At 35.8% G+C, this 16,384-nt stretch overlaps 1 pseudogene across 1 annotated transcript; it reads right to left on the bottom strand.

Annotated features, from left to right (window-relative positions):
• Positions 1–6,969: 6,969 nt before the first annotated feature.
• On the bottom strand, positions 6,970–8,143 carry LOC111525094 (annotated as a pseudogene). The gene has a single exon (XR_002725947.1). The product of XR_002725947.1 is annotated as an immunoglobulin-binding protein 1 pseudogene (transcript).
• Positions 8,144–16,384: the final 8,241 nt, after the last annotated feature.

The following is a 16,384-nucleotide window of genomic DNA, read 5'->3' as shown; positions in this document are numbered from 1 at the left end:
TTCCTTCCTTCCTTCCTTCCTTCCTTCTTCCCTTCTTGCTTTCTTTCCTTTTCTTTTTCTTTCTTTCAGAGATCATAACTCACTGCAGTTTTCGATTCCTGGGCTCAAAATATCCTCCCCCTTCATCCTCCTGAGTAGCTGGGACTACAGGTGCACCACCACACCTTGCTAATTTTTAAATATTTTTCTAGAGGTGGGGGTCTCACTGCTGCCCAAGCTTGTCTTGAATTTCTGGCTTCAAGTGATCGTCCTGCTTCAACTTCCCAACGTGCTTGGATTCCATATCTCTTTCTTAACGATAATGCCATATGCTGTACTCAGCATACATATCTGTAGATACATGATTTGAATACTAACATGCCTTTGTTGAAAAGTAGATAAATATCATAAACTTTTGTGCAGGATAAAAGCCTGGCATTAGTTCTGTTGAATGCCTACCTTATTTTTACATTATCCAAGAAAACTGGGCGAAATATATTTGACCAATATATTCCTAAATATTAGCTTATACCAATAGGAAATTAATGAGCTTCTATCCATAAAGTGGCCCTTAACAATAGAACTAAGCATTTTAAGGAGTATTCTAATAAAAAAAGACACCGACATAGTTCCATTAGGTTATGGAGAGGAATGATAGGACAAATTTTTATGACAAATTATTCCATTGTTTATACTTTATATCTTATCACAAACATGAGAGTGCTTTATTTTATAAATATATATTATGTAACATTAGATTTGCAATTCCACTTCTTTTCAAAAAATCACCATCATCATTGTCATCATTTTTTAATACTCGACGTAACCTTAATTTGCATAGATTTCTATGCATACCAGTAGTCATCATTATAACCTTCTTCTGTGTTAATAAAGCTCTAGGCTTTAGGAAGCATGTAGGAAGTTCCTAAGGAAACACATTTGGGATCAACATATATGGAAGAGAGAGGATGAAACCAAGATTGAGAAGAGGGAGAAATAGAGCCATGATATAATTCCCAAAAGACCTTAGCTGACATCATAAGGAGCTCTGGAGCTTGAAGTGGACTTCAGAGTTGTCCTGAGTTAGGGAAAGGGGGCTTTACTTCCATACCTCAAGTTGACCAATGACTAGATGTTACTTGTCCCAAAGAATTTTTCATCTTGAGTGTGGTAGGTAGGCAGTCCCTAGGGAGGGCTGATAGCAGAGGGCAGTATTCCAGCAGCACTTCCAGCAGTTATGGTTATAAATCCTTCATTTCTGATAAGAGGTGTTGATACTCATGACAGCATCCTCCTTATAATCAACAATAATGATTCCACATGTTAGGATGCTCCGACATATGTCAGTTATAGGGCCTGGACTTGAAGAAGCCCTCTCCTGATGCTAACTATGAGACTATCCAGTGAATCATTAACACATGGGATGATGAAATCAGGACAATTTAATTAAGAAATGCAAATAATCAACTTCTTTGGAAAATGATGATCCTAGTTTATTTTACAAAGATGCATGTGTGAATTTGTTTTATCAGATTAACTTGTTGACATATTGAAAAGGCTGAGAGTAGGCATTTAAAGGAAGAGAAACAAAAAAAAATGTAAAAATGTAAATGTCAGTGGAAGATAGGTTATCACCAGCTTCATTTTATAAAAGCAGCAAGTTTGAACTGAAATGCAATGTTTTCTTCATCAGTCCCATCATTTTACTGCTAAGAAAAAAGAAGCACCAATATCTCACTGACTGCCCATAATAGGCAGAACAATGGCTCTCCAAATATGTCCATGCCCTAACCCTCAGAATTTGTGAATGTGTTACTGTAAATAGCAAAAGGACTTTGCAAGTATGGTTAAAGTTACAGACCCTGAGACAGGAAGATTTTTCTATATTATCCTAATAGGCCCAATTAAATCATAAGAACCCTGAAAAGCAGAGAATTTACTCCAGCTAGTGAGAGACGTGAGATGAAGGACAAGATTTGAAGAGTGGAGGTACTCTACCCATGGTTGCTGACCTTGAAGATGAAGAAAAGAGTGACAAGCCAAAGAATGCAGTTGTCTCTAGAATCTGGGAACAGACTTGGCTTGTAGACAATAAAGAAGTGAACTGAATTCTTCCAACAACCCAAACTTAACAAAGATAAAAATTTTGCTTAAAATTCTTTTCTCCAAAAAGAAGCAGCCCTGCTGATTCCTTGATTTTAGCCCAATGAGATCCATGTTGGATTTCTGACCCACAGATAACTAAGAAAATAGATTTGTTGCATTTAAGCTACTAAGTTTGTTGTAACTTGTTATGGCAACATTAGAAGGGTAATACAGATTTCTTACATTGCATTTCTTTAAAACTGAAAATTTCTTGAGATAGTCCAGTGAGATGCTGTAAATTTAAGGTGGTGGGTTGGATGGATAGGAACAATAGGAGAAAATACAAAGAAGGAATATTAAAATAAGAAGGTACTGTTTAGGCTGGGAATGGTGGCTCATGACTGTAATCCCAACACTTTGAGAGGCTGAGCTGGGCGGATCACTTGAGGTCAGGAATTTTAGACCAGCTGGCCAACACACAAAATACAAAAATTAGGTGGGCATGGTGGCAGGTGTCTGTAATCCTAGCTACTAGGGAGACTGAGGCAAGAGAAACACTTGAAACTGGGAGGCGGAGGTTGCAGTCAGCTAAGTTGCAGTGAGAGCTACTGCACTTCAGCCTGAGTGATAGAGTGAGACTCCATCTAAAAAATACATACATACATACATCAGTAAATAAGATACTGTTTAATATGTTGAATAGAGAATCAAATGACAAACTTCACTCTCACCATTATTTGCCTAGATATATATTTTTTTGGCTAGAAGCAAAGATAGTGGTCACAGGGATTCAATATTTTTCTTCCTGGGTATTTTTAAGCTGATATTTTAGATGAGTATTGCTTTTGAAGCTGCAGAAAAACTGTCAAATTGCAAATAATATTGATAAGACCAGAGCTAAAGAACGTCTGGAAGGCAACTTATCTATAAGTTTAAAAGCAATGTTGTCATTTTATTATCTTCCTCTAAAGGACAGGTATATAAGAAGAAAAGAGGTTGGAATTTTTACGTGGTGGTTTTATTAGCATAGCTGGTATGTGCTCTAAAGACATACTAGGGTCTTGCTTTTTTTGAGGAACTGCAAGGAAATGAAAACCATCAGCCCCACTTAATGTGCAACTCATTAATAATTCTCTAGTGACTCATTTATTATGGGTCTGCCAATTAATATGCTACATTCAGATAAGCAACTATTTTAATAATTTTATTTTAAAATATTTTAAAAATTATTTATTAATAATTTTATTACAATAAAAATATTTTAATATTTTTTCCTTATAACTTCCCTAAATTACCTCATCTGTCCTCACCCACCTGAAAGCTGAAAAGTATTTACTTTATTCCATTTTGGTAACCTCAGTCCTATTCAATTAAAAACAAACCAAAGCTCAGGATTTTTCTCTTGACCTAAAAGTACCCATTACCCTTGGGGCTGCCCTAACTTGCTGTGAGGCCCTATGGCTGAGGCATCCTGCAGAGTGTGACTCCTGCTAGAATCACAAGTGGAAGTGGGACCACAAATTTTGAGCTTCATCTTCTCCCTCTCTAATACATCTTCATTCTAAGACATTATCTCACAGAGGAGAGGTCAGAATACAGGAGTGTCGCTACTTCTCTCTGTCTTCTTCTCTTTTGCAGTCTACCAGAACATTAGAGGTGATCTGTTCACTTCCTTTCTAATGAGGCTGAGGTGTCACTTACATCATATCCTCTTCCTTCCCAAGGAAATTTCACCTACTTCTCTTTCCTTGGGGCTATCATTGCAGAAAATCACCTGAGAATATGATTTCTGAGGAAAAGCATAAAAAATACATCAACATAATGTTTTCAAAATGTGCTTTGCCATTACCCTTCCCCTAAAGGAAAACATTATGCCCTTTAAGGGCGTTTGTGTACATTTTCACTTCTTCGACCTTTCTAAGAGGACTGCATCCAGCATGCTGAGAGAATCCATTTTTATTTTTCACTGAAGCCCTGCAGAGGTATCTCCCACAAATGGGGCTCCTCAGTGGAGTTGCTCTTTATGCTCCTGAGATTCTCACCTTGCTCCCAATTCTAGTCTCCACCCCACCAATTTTTACTACTTTAAAAGAAGATAAGTCAGGTGTATCTTGCCCACTAGATTTATAGGACTGCCCTCTGGAAGCCACTAGATTGAAAAGCTTTATTTTCCACAAGACTACCTATATTCCCCCAAGTGAGCTATGTAACCCCACTAAGCCCCCTTTAATCCAAGTTAGACAGGCTTAGGTTCATCAGTCAGTCCACACTTGGTCAATTAGTCTTCTTTCTTTATGTGCGAGCCCTGATTTTGTTTTGTTTTGTTGGTGTGTTTATTATTGCTGCTATTTATTTAGATTGTTTCCTTTAGCACTTTTATTTTTAGCTGTTCTTCTAAATCCCTGGATTACAGAACAGAGCACAGTATTTCAGTTGTTCTCTAGTAAGCACAGAACAGGGTATCAATAGGTATCATTTGTCATCTTATTCCGAAAATGCTACTGGACTTTTCCTAATGATTATGTTGTCATTATTGTTGTTGACCATATTTCTGACTTTTGGTGAACTGGAAATCACTTGGGGTGTTCTTGTTTTTTTTTAAGAACTGATGCTTTTGATTATCATTTCCCCATTGTATAGCTCTATCTTTATTAGTTGGATTTAAAAAGCTGTATCTACAGAAATAATAAATGTAAGACATTCCATGCATTAGTCTATGACTTTTATTTTAGGAAAAATAAGCAGCACATGAGGGAGAACATGACTCATCAATTTGCCTGTCATATATTAGGTATTACCATGCAGTTGGGTTCATTTTGCAGGGTGGTCTCTCTTCCTGAGTGTCCTGGCTCCCTTCACCTTATAGGCAACCAACATGGCCAGGATAACCCCATGTCCAATCCAATAAAACCAAACCTTTTAGCCAAAGTTTTATGTTTCTTATTGTTTCAGTCAAAGACTGTATTAGTTTGTTCTCACACTACTAATAAAGACATACCCGAGACTGAGTAATTTGTAAAGAAGAAGAGGTTTATTGGACTCACAGTCCCTGATGGCTGGTGAGGCCTCACAATTATAGTGGAAGGTGAATGAGGAGCAAAGGCACATCTTACATGGCAGTAGGCAAGAGAGAGAGCATGTGCAGGGGAACTCCCTTTTATAAAGCTATCAGATTTCATGAGATTTATTCACTATTATGAGAACAGCATAAAAAAAAAAAAAAAAAAATGAGAACAGCATAGGAAAGACCCACCCTCATGTTTCAATTACCTCCCACTGGGTCCTTCCCACGACATGTGAGAATTATGAGAGCTACAATTTAAGATTTGGGTGGAGATATAGCCAAACCATATCAATTATGATCCTAAAATTTATTTATTTTTTAAATTTACCAGATGAGTGGCAGTGGTCAGCTAGAGTAAGATTGAAGGGAGTTGAGAGATGGTTGCACCTAAATTTTGATTTAAAGTTTGCTTTGATGTGGCACCTAGAAAAGATTTGTGATTTCAGAGATAATTTATGCTGTACATTGAGGAGAAATATGATACCAAGTAGATAAAATATACTTAAACTTGCATCAATTTATAATTATTCTGTTGTAAATCTGTCCATCTTTTGCTTAGAATTTTATTATGAATCTTGTAAACATTTGTTTATATGGTTCAGCTTTTTTTTATTAGTGCCTGAAGAATTTGGGGTGAAAAGTCAATTTTTTTAAATTTTTTGATCTAAAATTTAGCTCTTAGTACATTTGCAAAAGTTTAATAATCCCTGCTAGTGGGACCATAAAGCTTCCTCCCAGTAAAAGTTCAAATAATAGAAGACAAAAAATCTTTAAAAATTTGCTTACTCAAAACTTATGCCTGAACTTCAGAGTTACAACTTCAGTTGCTGTTACTTCAGATATTTCTTATTCTTTGAATATATTTTGTTCACAAGTTATATTATTAACCATATAGGTTATATCAATATCATAACTTTATCTTTTTCATGTAATTGAAAATTCTAGTATGTTCGCGTGTGGTAGAAGTTGGGTCAAATTCTATATATCCTTCAAACTGCTTGTGCAATTACACATAGTCAAATCCTATGCCACTTCGTGGTTACTTTTAAATCTTTTTTTCTGAATTATGCATAGGTGGACCATATAATTTAATATCCAAACAAAGAGACTTTTACAAGTAAATTGAAGCACTATAAATAATTACTCTGGGATAAAGAGGAGCGCTTCAAGGAACTCTTAAATATAAGACTTCTCTGTCTGTAAAACATGCTCACTTTAGAAAAGTTAGAAAAAAAACAGATAAATATAAACAAAAATTATAATCCTTCAATCTTCTTTTTTGTTTTCTCTTTCTCTCTCTCGATAAGTATTTGCATATATTAATATGTTAGTATGCATCTATACATGTATATACATACATATTCATATACATATACACACATATCTGTTTACTATTGGAAACATATCAAGTTTTTCAAAAACCCTTTCAATGGCTGCATATTATTCAATCATATGTGTTTAATAGGAGACTACTTAATTCCCCTCATAAAATATTTACATTTTTTTCTATTTTTTATAATTAATATCACTGTCAAGATATCCTTATATGTAACTATCAGTCAATAACATTGACTTCTTTTTATAACAGGCTACTAGAAGTTGAATCACTGGATCAAGGAATACAAGTAGTATAATGTTCTTGATGCATCTTTCCAGATTGATTTTCACGAGGATTGTATGAGTAAGCAATACTACCAATCTAAAAGAGGGCTTTTTTTACTACACTTTTACCAGTCCTGGACAATATAACATTTTTACTTTTATCATTAATGATTCTGTATTTACTTCTTCAAGGAAGAGGCAAAAAAGTTTTTTTTTTTTTTTTTTTTTTTTCACACTTGACACTTTATTGAATAATGCAAAGCAAGATTTAGCATCTTTGCCTTCATTGTACAGAGCTGAAGCGGGAGCCCAGGGAGGGGAGGACTGCATGGTTTTTCTTGGCGGGGGAGTTGTGCACCCTGCAGTCCTGTCGTGTTGTGGGAAGATCAGCCCATGTTCTGTCGGTTGCCATAGCCTCTAGGATGGGTGTCCTTCCAGTCATCCCACTCCCGGGCTCTGTGGAGTGTTTGTTCATCATCCTCTTCCTCCTTTTCTTCTTGTTCTTCCTGTTGCTGAGCTGCTTTTTTGAATTCCTCTGGTGTTGCCTTGGCTATTCCCTGATCCGGTAATGCTCCATGTTTCCGATGTTGCTCATACCAGTCACTCACCGTCATAGTTGCCAGACTTGGATAACCAGCTCCAAATACTTTGGCTTGGGCCGTGTTCCGAGTGAGAATAAAGGGTTTCACTGGAGGCCTCTCTTGGCGAGATGAGTTAGAATTTGATGCCTCTCTTGAAGAGTCTCTTTCTCTCAGGATCTTTATTTCCTGGTCAATGCTCTCAATCTCTTCTAAACTGGTATCAATCCACCTCTGAAGGTGAAGATGATAATATTCACGAACACGCTCATCATCTGCTTGACCACTTTCCACAGCAGATTTCATTGCAGACAACCTATGCTCCAACTCCTTCTTCTGCTTGTATCTCTCTATTTTAGCCTGTCTTTGAGATGCCATAGCAACGAGGCTAGGATAAGCCATGGAAGAATTGGCAGTGTGATTCTCAGCTGAGTTGTTCTTGGTTTTGGGCAGCTCAAACTCTGCCACATGATAGCAATGGCACTGAGTTAAGTAGTTAATAAAGTGTTCTCGAGCCTGCTGCAAATGATCTAGACGCTTGCTGGGGTTGACTTGTTTCATGGTGAGGGCTCCTTGAAACGCTGGCACCAACAGGTACTTCAGGTCGGTGGAAGCAATCTCTTCCAAATCTTCATTACGGCTGAACAAGTCGAGCTGCAATAACATTTCGGCAGCCTTCTCAAGGAGGTCCAGGCCCTTGAACACCTTCTCCTGGACTATCCGGGAACCGGCAGGTTCAGTCGCTACTTCTACTTCGTCCAGTAACTGTTTGCCCGTTTCGAACAGCTCCGGGAGCCGGGGCAGCGGTAACTCGTCCTCAGCGGCCATCTTGGGAAGAGAGCGCAAAAAAGTTTTGAATTCTCTTAAGTTAAAACGTCAAACAGCACTTAAGGTTTTAATTTCCATGAAATTTCTTCCGGATGATTCCTGAGCTAGACAGAGAAATTGAAAATTGACTATTTAAATCAACTTCAATTTACTCTTATTGTCCAATCAAATTCAACCTAACACCAAACACAAACTGAAAAGAAAGCCTACTTTTTAGGTATATCCTATAAAGAAGGGGAAAATTTCCCTGTGGTTCTGAGGCAGAACAGTCTCACTTCCTGGTGTTTGTCCCTGAGAAATATAATAGATGAGAGATCTGTGGTTAACATTCTTCTGTGGAGCATACATTGACTACTGCTGGTTACCATATTGAGTTGTTTCCTTGTAGGTATCCATCTTAAAGCATTTAAGTTAAGGGAGAAGTATAATCTCAAATAATCATGGGAATAAGCAAGATATTTAGCACAGTATTATGCCTACTCTTCTGCCTTTCCCTGAGGAAGAAAGTTTTTTTGTGATGTAATCCCCCAGAGGCACTGGATCTTTTCCTCTACCTAAACAGTGAATGGCTTGCTACCCTTGCCTCAGCATCTTAAAGGATTTTGTTTGTTCCCTTAAAGAGACAGACTAGAAGGATGAGGACAGAGTACATACTTTTCTCCCAGAGGCTGCTGTTACCATCCACTATGCCTACACCAGGAGAAGGCTTTCTCAGATATCTTTTCCTGACCCCATCTGCCTTGTGAGCACCCAGTCCATGAAGAAAAGCTTGCACATGGAATCAAAATCATTTTCTTACACTCTCATGGTAGCCCACCTACAGTCATTAGCAATTCCTTAAAAATTTGGATGAATTTTTTTTTTACCTGCTTATGTGGCATTTGCCCTTCTTACTTGCTTGTATAACATTTACTTACATTCAATCTCTTCTTGGAAGCATCTTTCTTTCCTTAGATTTCAGGTTAATTGGTTGCCCTATGAATTCATGTATCAGGAGATATTGTGGTTTTCGAAGAGTGCCTGACTTTTTGTTGTTGTCACTGATGTTGCAGTAGTTGCTATCATAAGGATGCATGGTAGTGGCACTCTTTGTAGTTCCCTACAGCCTCAGCAGATGCCGATCACCCATAGAAGTTCTGAGATTGAATTTTTGTAATATATGAATTTTAAGTGTCAGTAATATCTTTCTGTCTTTTACTTTCCTTTTGAACTTTTTCCTAATTGAAGTTAAAATGCATACCATAAAACTTTTACTCTGAGGTGAAAAGGAAAAGACTGCAATTCAATTGAAATTAAAATCTTCTTGGGTTAATTTAGGAATATTTGTAACTAAGATGAAATCCCATATGAAACATGCTCAAATGTGGTAAGGGATTAGGTTATCTTGAATTTGTTTATTTCCTTTGGTATTTGCTGAACAAATAAATGTTTCCTTATTTTAAGCTATTTCAAAGGCTTTTGATTTGTGTGTTGTTTCTGTTGGTGCTGTTTCCTGTTTCATTTGGGGAAAAGATGGAATTATGCTCTCTGAAGAAAATATTTTCATTAGCAGAGATAAGACCTACTTACAGAACTAAGGAATAATAAATATCCTTATGAAATGCATTTTATTTTACAAAATTTCATTTTTAAGTAAAATACCATAATAGTTTTTTATTTCTTTTACTTACTCTCAAGGACAAAGCAGAAAACCCTAAATATTCCTTGAAAAGCTACAAAAGGAATGCATTAAGTTATTCCTTCAACAAAGTTTTTTCTTAAGCACATTCTCTATGCCCAGAACTTTAGCAGATACTGGGATACAAAGGTGAGCAAACAAGAGTAGTGTCGGTAGCCTCATGTAAGCCTATATTTTTTTCTAATTAACTCTGGAGCCCCATCAAATATTGATGCTAGGAGAATAGAGTTTCATTAGTCATACCACACAAAAAGCGCACATTATTACAAACTGTGAGGGCTCCTTTGAAGAAAAATCATAAGCTCCAATAAAATAGTATAAAGGAGCACTGGAGTTAGACTGGGGGAGTGTCAAAAAACACATCACTGAGAAAATTACAATTGAGGTGATATTTAAGAGAAAAATGTAATTTGGAGTTTACCAGTGAGTATATAGTATAATTGGTCTGGGAAGAGCTTTCCAGGCAAAATGAACAGGATCTGCCATGTCCAAATGTCACAGGGGACAGGAGAGAGCTTAATATATTGATGAAGCTGAGTAAATCCTACCCCAGCTGCAGCTTAGAAAGAAAAAGAGAGAATAGCATGGATGAAGGACTAAACATAGTTAAAAACTAACATTTACTGATTATTTACCATGTGCCAAGAACTGTTGCAAGCACATTGGGTTAACACATTTTATTCTTCCAACATCCCAAATTTTATTTCTAACCCGTGATGGAATAACTGGAAACAGATTCCCCCCACCATCTGTGAACAACTAGAAAATTGAACAAAATTGGTGAAAATACTGTTTTTTTTTTTTTTTTTTTTTTTTTTTTTTTTTTATGTGGGACAACAGGCAGCACAGGACTGTATTTCTCTCTAAAAAGAAGGAACAAGATAGGTGATCCCTACATTGTCCCAGGTTTCTACCTTTAGCCATTTTGTAGTCAGCACCAACTAGGCAAGGTCACAGGACATTGTGTCTCACTGAGTTAAGGTTCAAGACATCAGAGTTCAAGGAGACCTAAGTAACTAAATTTTACAGGCCAAGGTACTGTGTAGACAGAAGCTATGTGGAGAAGCACTCTAGAAATACGTAGAGAGGTCCCCTTAAGTCTTTGAATACTAAACTGTGCACACATAGGATGAGATTCAGCAAGGCCAAGAAAAGAATAATTATCAAGAAGCTGTATGATAGATATTTCCAGATCTCACACAGGGCTAGACAACATGTACAATCAAAAAAGAGTGACACAACCTTGTTGTACATCTAATACATTCATTAGAGATCTGGAAGAGTCATACCTTACTAGTAGTGCTAAACAAGTTTAGAATAAAGGTGACTCCAGATTTGTCCTAACAAAGCCTATAAATAGACCTTGGAAAATAAAAATATTTAAAAAGCCTGGAAAAATCTAAGTTAATCTGCTAGCAACTTAACTAGCTAGTTAAACAATATATTTAAATAAAAGTAACAAAAAACTGATAATATAATATTTACAACATCTTAAAATAACAATAAAACAAAATAGAATATAAAACAACTCAAGACATTGGACATTAGGCAATGAAGGACAGTGACCCTTGAGAGATAAGAAACAAACAAGATGGGCCCTTTCTTTTTTCAACATATCACCTGGACAAAGTTTTCAAGTCATAGTGCAGGAAAGATGCTCAGGCAGAGCCTCCCTCAGTTGAGGACATGGATCTAGGGGTCCAGGGAAAGGAAGGTGGCTAAGCTTAAAAGGGAATGGCACCAAAGGGGATAAAGTCACACACACACACACACACACATACACACACACAAAGATTCCTAGGGTAAGCAAAGAGTTCTACTTAAGTGTTCAGTTGATTACTTATTAGCTTATGCATGTGAACAAAATATCTAACACCAGGGAAAGATCATCTAAGAGTACTGGAAGAAACAATCCCAGTATTAAAACAGAAGTAGGAATGATGCCAGTTCCCAACAATATGAGTGGAAAACCTCATAATTCACCAAGAAATATTAGTGAATTGGGATGAGTCTTGCCTCAGTGGAAAAAAAAAAAAAATTACACTTAGACTAAATGCAACTCATAATGGGTGGGGGAAGGAATAAATCAATCAAAACTAAATGAAATGACAGAGATAATAGGATTGCTAGAAAAAAGACATGAAAATCTTAAGCAAAAAGAACAAAGCTGGAGGCATCATGCTACCTGACTTCAGACTGTACTACAAGGCTACTGTAACCAAAACAGTATAGTACTGGTACCAAAACAGACATACAGACCAATGGAACAAAATAGGGACGTCAGAAATAACACCACATATCTACAACCTTCTGATCTTTGACAAACTTGACAAAAACAAGCAATGAGCAAAGAGTTTCCTATTTGGTGCTAGGAAAACTGGCTAGCCATATGCAGAAAACTGAAAACGGATCCCTTCCTTATACCTTGTACAAAAATTAACTCAAGATAGATTAAAGACTTAAATGTAAAACCTAAAACTATAAAAACCATAAAAATCCTAGAAAATAACTGATGCAATATCACTCAGAACATAGGCATGGGCAAATGCCAAAAGCATATGAAAATGCCAAAACAATTTCAACAAAAGCTAAAATTGACAAATGGGATCTAATTAAACTACAGAGCTTCTTCACAGCAAAAGAAACTATCATCAGAGTGAACAGGCAACCTACAGAATGAGAGAAACATTTTGCAATCTACCCATTCAACAAGGGTCTAATATCCAGAATCTACATGGAACTTAAACAAATTTATCAGAAAAAAAAAAAAATCAAAAAGTAGGTGAAGGATATGAACGGACACTTCTCAAAACAAGACATGTATACGGCCAAATATATACACATATATGTATGTGTGTGTGTGTGTGTGTGTGTGTGTATATAATGCTCAACATCACTAATCATTAGAGAAATATAAATCAAAACCATAGTGAGATACCCATCTCACACCAGTCAGAATAGCGATTATTAAAAAGTCAAGCAACAATAGATGCTGGTGAGGTGATGGAGAAATAAGAACACTTTTACACTGTTGTTGGAAATTTAAATTAATTCAACCATTGTGGAAGACAATGTGGTGGTTCCTCAAGGATCTAGAACCAGAAATACCATTTGACCCAACAATCCTATTAGTAGGTATATACCCAAATGAAAGATAAATCATTCTACTATAGAGACACATGCACATGTATGTTTATTGCAGCAGTATTCACAATAGCAAAGACATAGAACCAACCCAAATACCCAGCAACGATAGACTGAATAAAGAAAATGTGGTACATATACACGATGGAATAGTATGCAGCCATAAAACTGAATGAGATCATGTCCTTTGGAAGGACATGGATGAAGCTGGAAGTCGTCATTCTCAGCAAATTAACACAGGAACAGATGACCAAACACCACATGTTCTCACTCATAAGTGGGAGCTGAAAAATGACAATACATGGACAAAGAGAGGGGAACAATACACACCAGAGCCTGTCAGGTGGTGGGAGGCAAAGAGATGGAGAGCATTAGGACAAATACCTAATGCATGCAGGGCTTAAAACCTAGATGATGGACTGATAGGTGCAGCAAACCACCATGGCACATATATACCTATGTAACAATCCTGCAGGTTCTGCACATGTATCCAGGAACGTAAAGTAAAATTAAAAAAATAAAAATACGTCAAAGCATATATCCTAAATATATTCCATATACCCAAGAGGGTAGAGCAAGCTTCTCAACCTCAACACTACTGACATTTTAGTCAATGGTCACATATTTTTATTTTTGTTGTTGCTGTGTCTGTGGGGAGATTATTCTGTAAAATATATGATGGTTAGCATCACACAGTAGAATGTTAGTCAGTAGAAGTTCCCACCCCATATTGTGACAATTAAAAATGTATTCAGTCATTGACAAATATCTTCTGAAAGGGTAAAATTGCTTCTAATTTAGAACCACTGGTCTAGAAAAAAATTAAATGTGTTCAGTAAAAATCAAATAACATATTAAAAAGACTGAAATCAAACTTCTGGAGTTAAAAACTACACTGTCTGATATTAGGAAATAAAACACTGGAAGGGATTAATGGCAGGTTAGTCATAAGAAGAAAAGATTAGTGGATTCAAGATATGACAATAGAAGTTATCTAAGACTAAAGAGTAGGGAAAATAACAGAACGTAGGAGAGCTATTGGAAAATTTCAAATGGTCAAATATATATAACTGGAGTCTGTAAGGAGTGGAAAGAAGGGGAAGAAAAAACATGGGTATTTGCCAAAAATTGTCCAAATAAGAAATAATAAATCTAAAACTCAAGAAATGCAATGCAACCCAAGCATAAGAAATACAAAGAAAATTACATCAAGGCTCATCATAGTCAAATTGCTTAAACTAGTGATCAAAACAAAAGTAATAAAATACAAAACTCCTAAAGGTATCTGGAGAAAGAAAGACATATGACATACAGCAGAACAAATAAAAGGATAACAGATTTCTTGTTGAAAACAATGAAATCTAAGACACAATAAAGCAAAATCTGTAAACTATTAAGAGAAATAAAACAAAACAAAATCCTGTCAACCTAGAATTCTTTAGCCAGTAAAAATATCTTTCAGAAAGTAAAACAAAGAAGTTTTCAAATACACAAAAATTGAAAAAAATTATCACAGTAGACTTACACTACAAAAATGTTTTTAGGAAGTTATTTAAGCAAAAGCAAATAATATCAGCTGGAAATCCATTCTCCACCAAGAAATGAGGAGCACAGGAGATGGTAGCTACATAGATAAAAGAAAGACTGTATTTTCATTATTTAAATTTCTTAAAATATTATTAAATGTGTAAAGTGGAAATAACATATTGTGGGGTTTATAATATTGTGAAGAATTAAACTGTATGACAATAATAGTGGAAAGCCTGAGAGTGAAAAAATTAAAAGTGCACTATTATAAAGCTATTATTTTATTCATGAAACAATATAATAACACCTAAAGATAGATTCTGATAAATTAAGCCCGTATACTAAAAATCCTAAAGTAACCACTACAATAACACAACAAAGAGCTATTGCTATTAAGTTCATAAAGGAGATAACATAAAATAATAAAAAACTGCATTTCAAAGAAGGTATAAATAGAGAAAACAAGGAACAATACATGCGGTACAGATAAAATTAAATGTCAAGATGGCACATTTGAAGCTAGTCATATCATTACATTAAATATAAATAAATGTCTCAAAAATCAGAGATTTTCAGATTAGATTAAAAAATAAAATCCAACTCTATCCTGCTTTTTAAAAAAGCCCATTTTACATGTAAGAAACATAATAGATCATGAAAAGATGAAAAAATATATATGATGCTAACATTAATCAAAAGCAAACTGGAGAGGATATACAAACTTCAGAGCAAAAAAATAGGGCAAAATAAAGACATTTTCTTGTAAACAAAAAAGGGAGAGAATCCCCTGTAGCACACCTACAAGAAATGTACAAGAAGTCATTGACATGAAGGAAATATTATCAGATGGAAACTTGGACCTATATAATAGGCTAAATAATTCTAGGAATAGTAAAATACGTGGTTAAATTTCAAAATTTTAGCTCATTTTTAAAGTCTTTTAAAAAGAAAATTGTTTAAAGAGAAAATAAGAATTTTTGTAGGGCTTATGTATCATGTAAACATAAAATGTACGACTGAGATATCATAACTGTTGATATGTGAAGGGGAATAATCTATAGAAGCTAGACTGTGATAAATTAAGGATGCATGGTGGAAAGCCTAGGATGGCTGTGAAAAAGTAAGTAGAGTTATAAAACATGACAACAGAATAGAAAAAGTGTAATAATAAAAAAATTGTTATTTAATATTTAATGAAACAGAATACGAGAAAGAAAACACAAAGAACAAATGGGACATATAGAAACATTTCAGCTGGGCATGGTGGCTCCTGCCTGTAATTCCAGCACTTTGGGAAGCTGAGGTGGCCAGATTACCCAAGGTCAGGAGTTCAAGAAGTTCACAGCCTCAATATCGTGAAACCCTGTCTCTACTAAAAATACAAAAAATTAACCTGGTGTGGTGGTGTGCACCTGTAATTTCAGTCACTTGGGAGGCTAAAGCAGGAGAACAGCTTGAACCCAGGAGGTGGAGGTTGCAGTGAGCCAAAGTCACGCCACTTTACTCCAGCCTGGGTGACAGAGCAAGACTTATCTCAAAAAAAAAGACTAATTAACCAAAATGTATCTGTAATTACTTTTAATCAAAGGAGACTGAAACCTAATTAAAAGCCAGAGTGTGTCAGTTTGGATAAAAATGCAGGACCCAACTATGCAGTCTGCTCACTAGAAACCCACTTTAAAGACAAAGACACAGATTAAAAGTAAGAAGAGGGAAAAGCTAAACAGAATAAACTTTCACCATAAGCTGGAGTGGATATATTAATAACAAAGTATACTGTAGGGCAAGAAATATTTCCAGAGATAAAATATTTCCTTATGATCAAAGGTGCAATTCAGACACACACACACACACACACACATCCTAAAAGTTACGCACCTAATACAAGAGCCTCAAGCT

Source organism: Piliocolobus tephrosceles, chromosome 11 (assembly GCF_002776525.5).
Source record: "Piliocolobus tephrosceles isolate RC106 chromosome 11, ASM277652v3, whole genome shotgun sequence".
Classification (NCBI taxonomy): domain Eukaryota; kingdom Metazoa; phylum Chordata; class Mammalia; order Primates; family Cercopithecidae; genus Piliocolobus; species Piliocolobus tephrosceles.
Note: the sequence above shows the minus strand (reverse complement) of the source record. Positions and strands in the feature narration are given on the sequence as shown.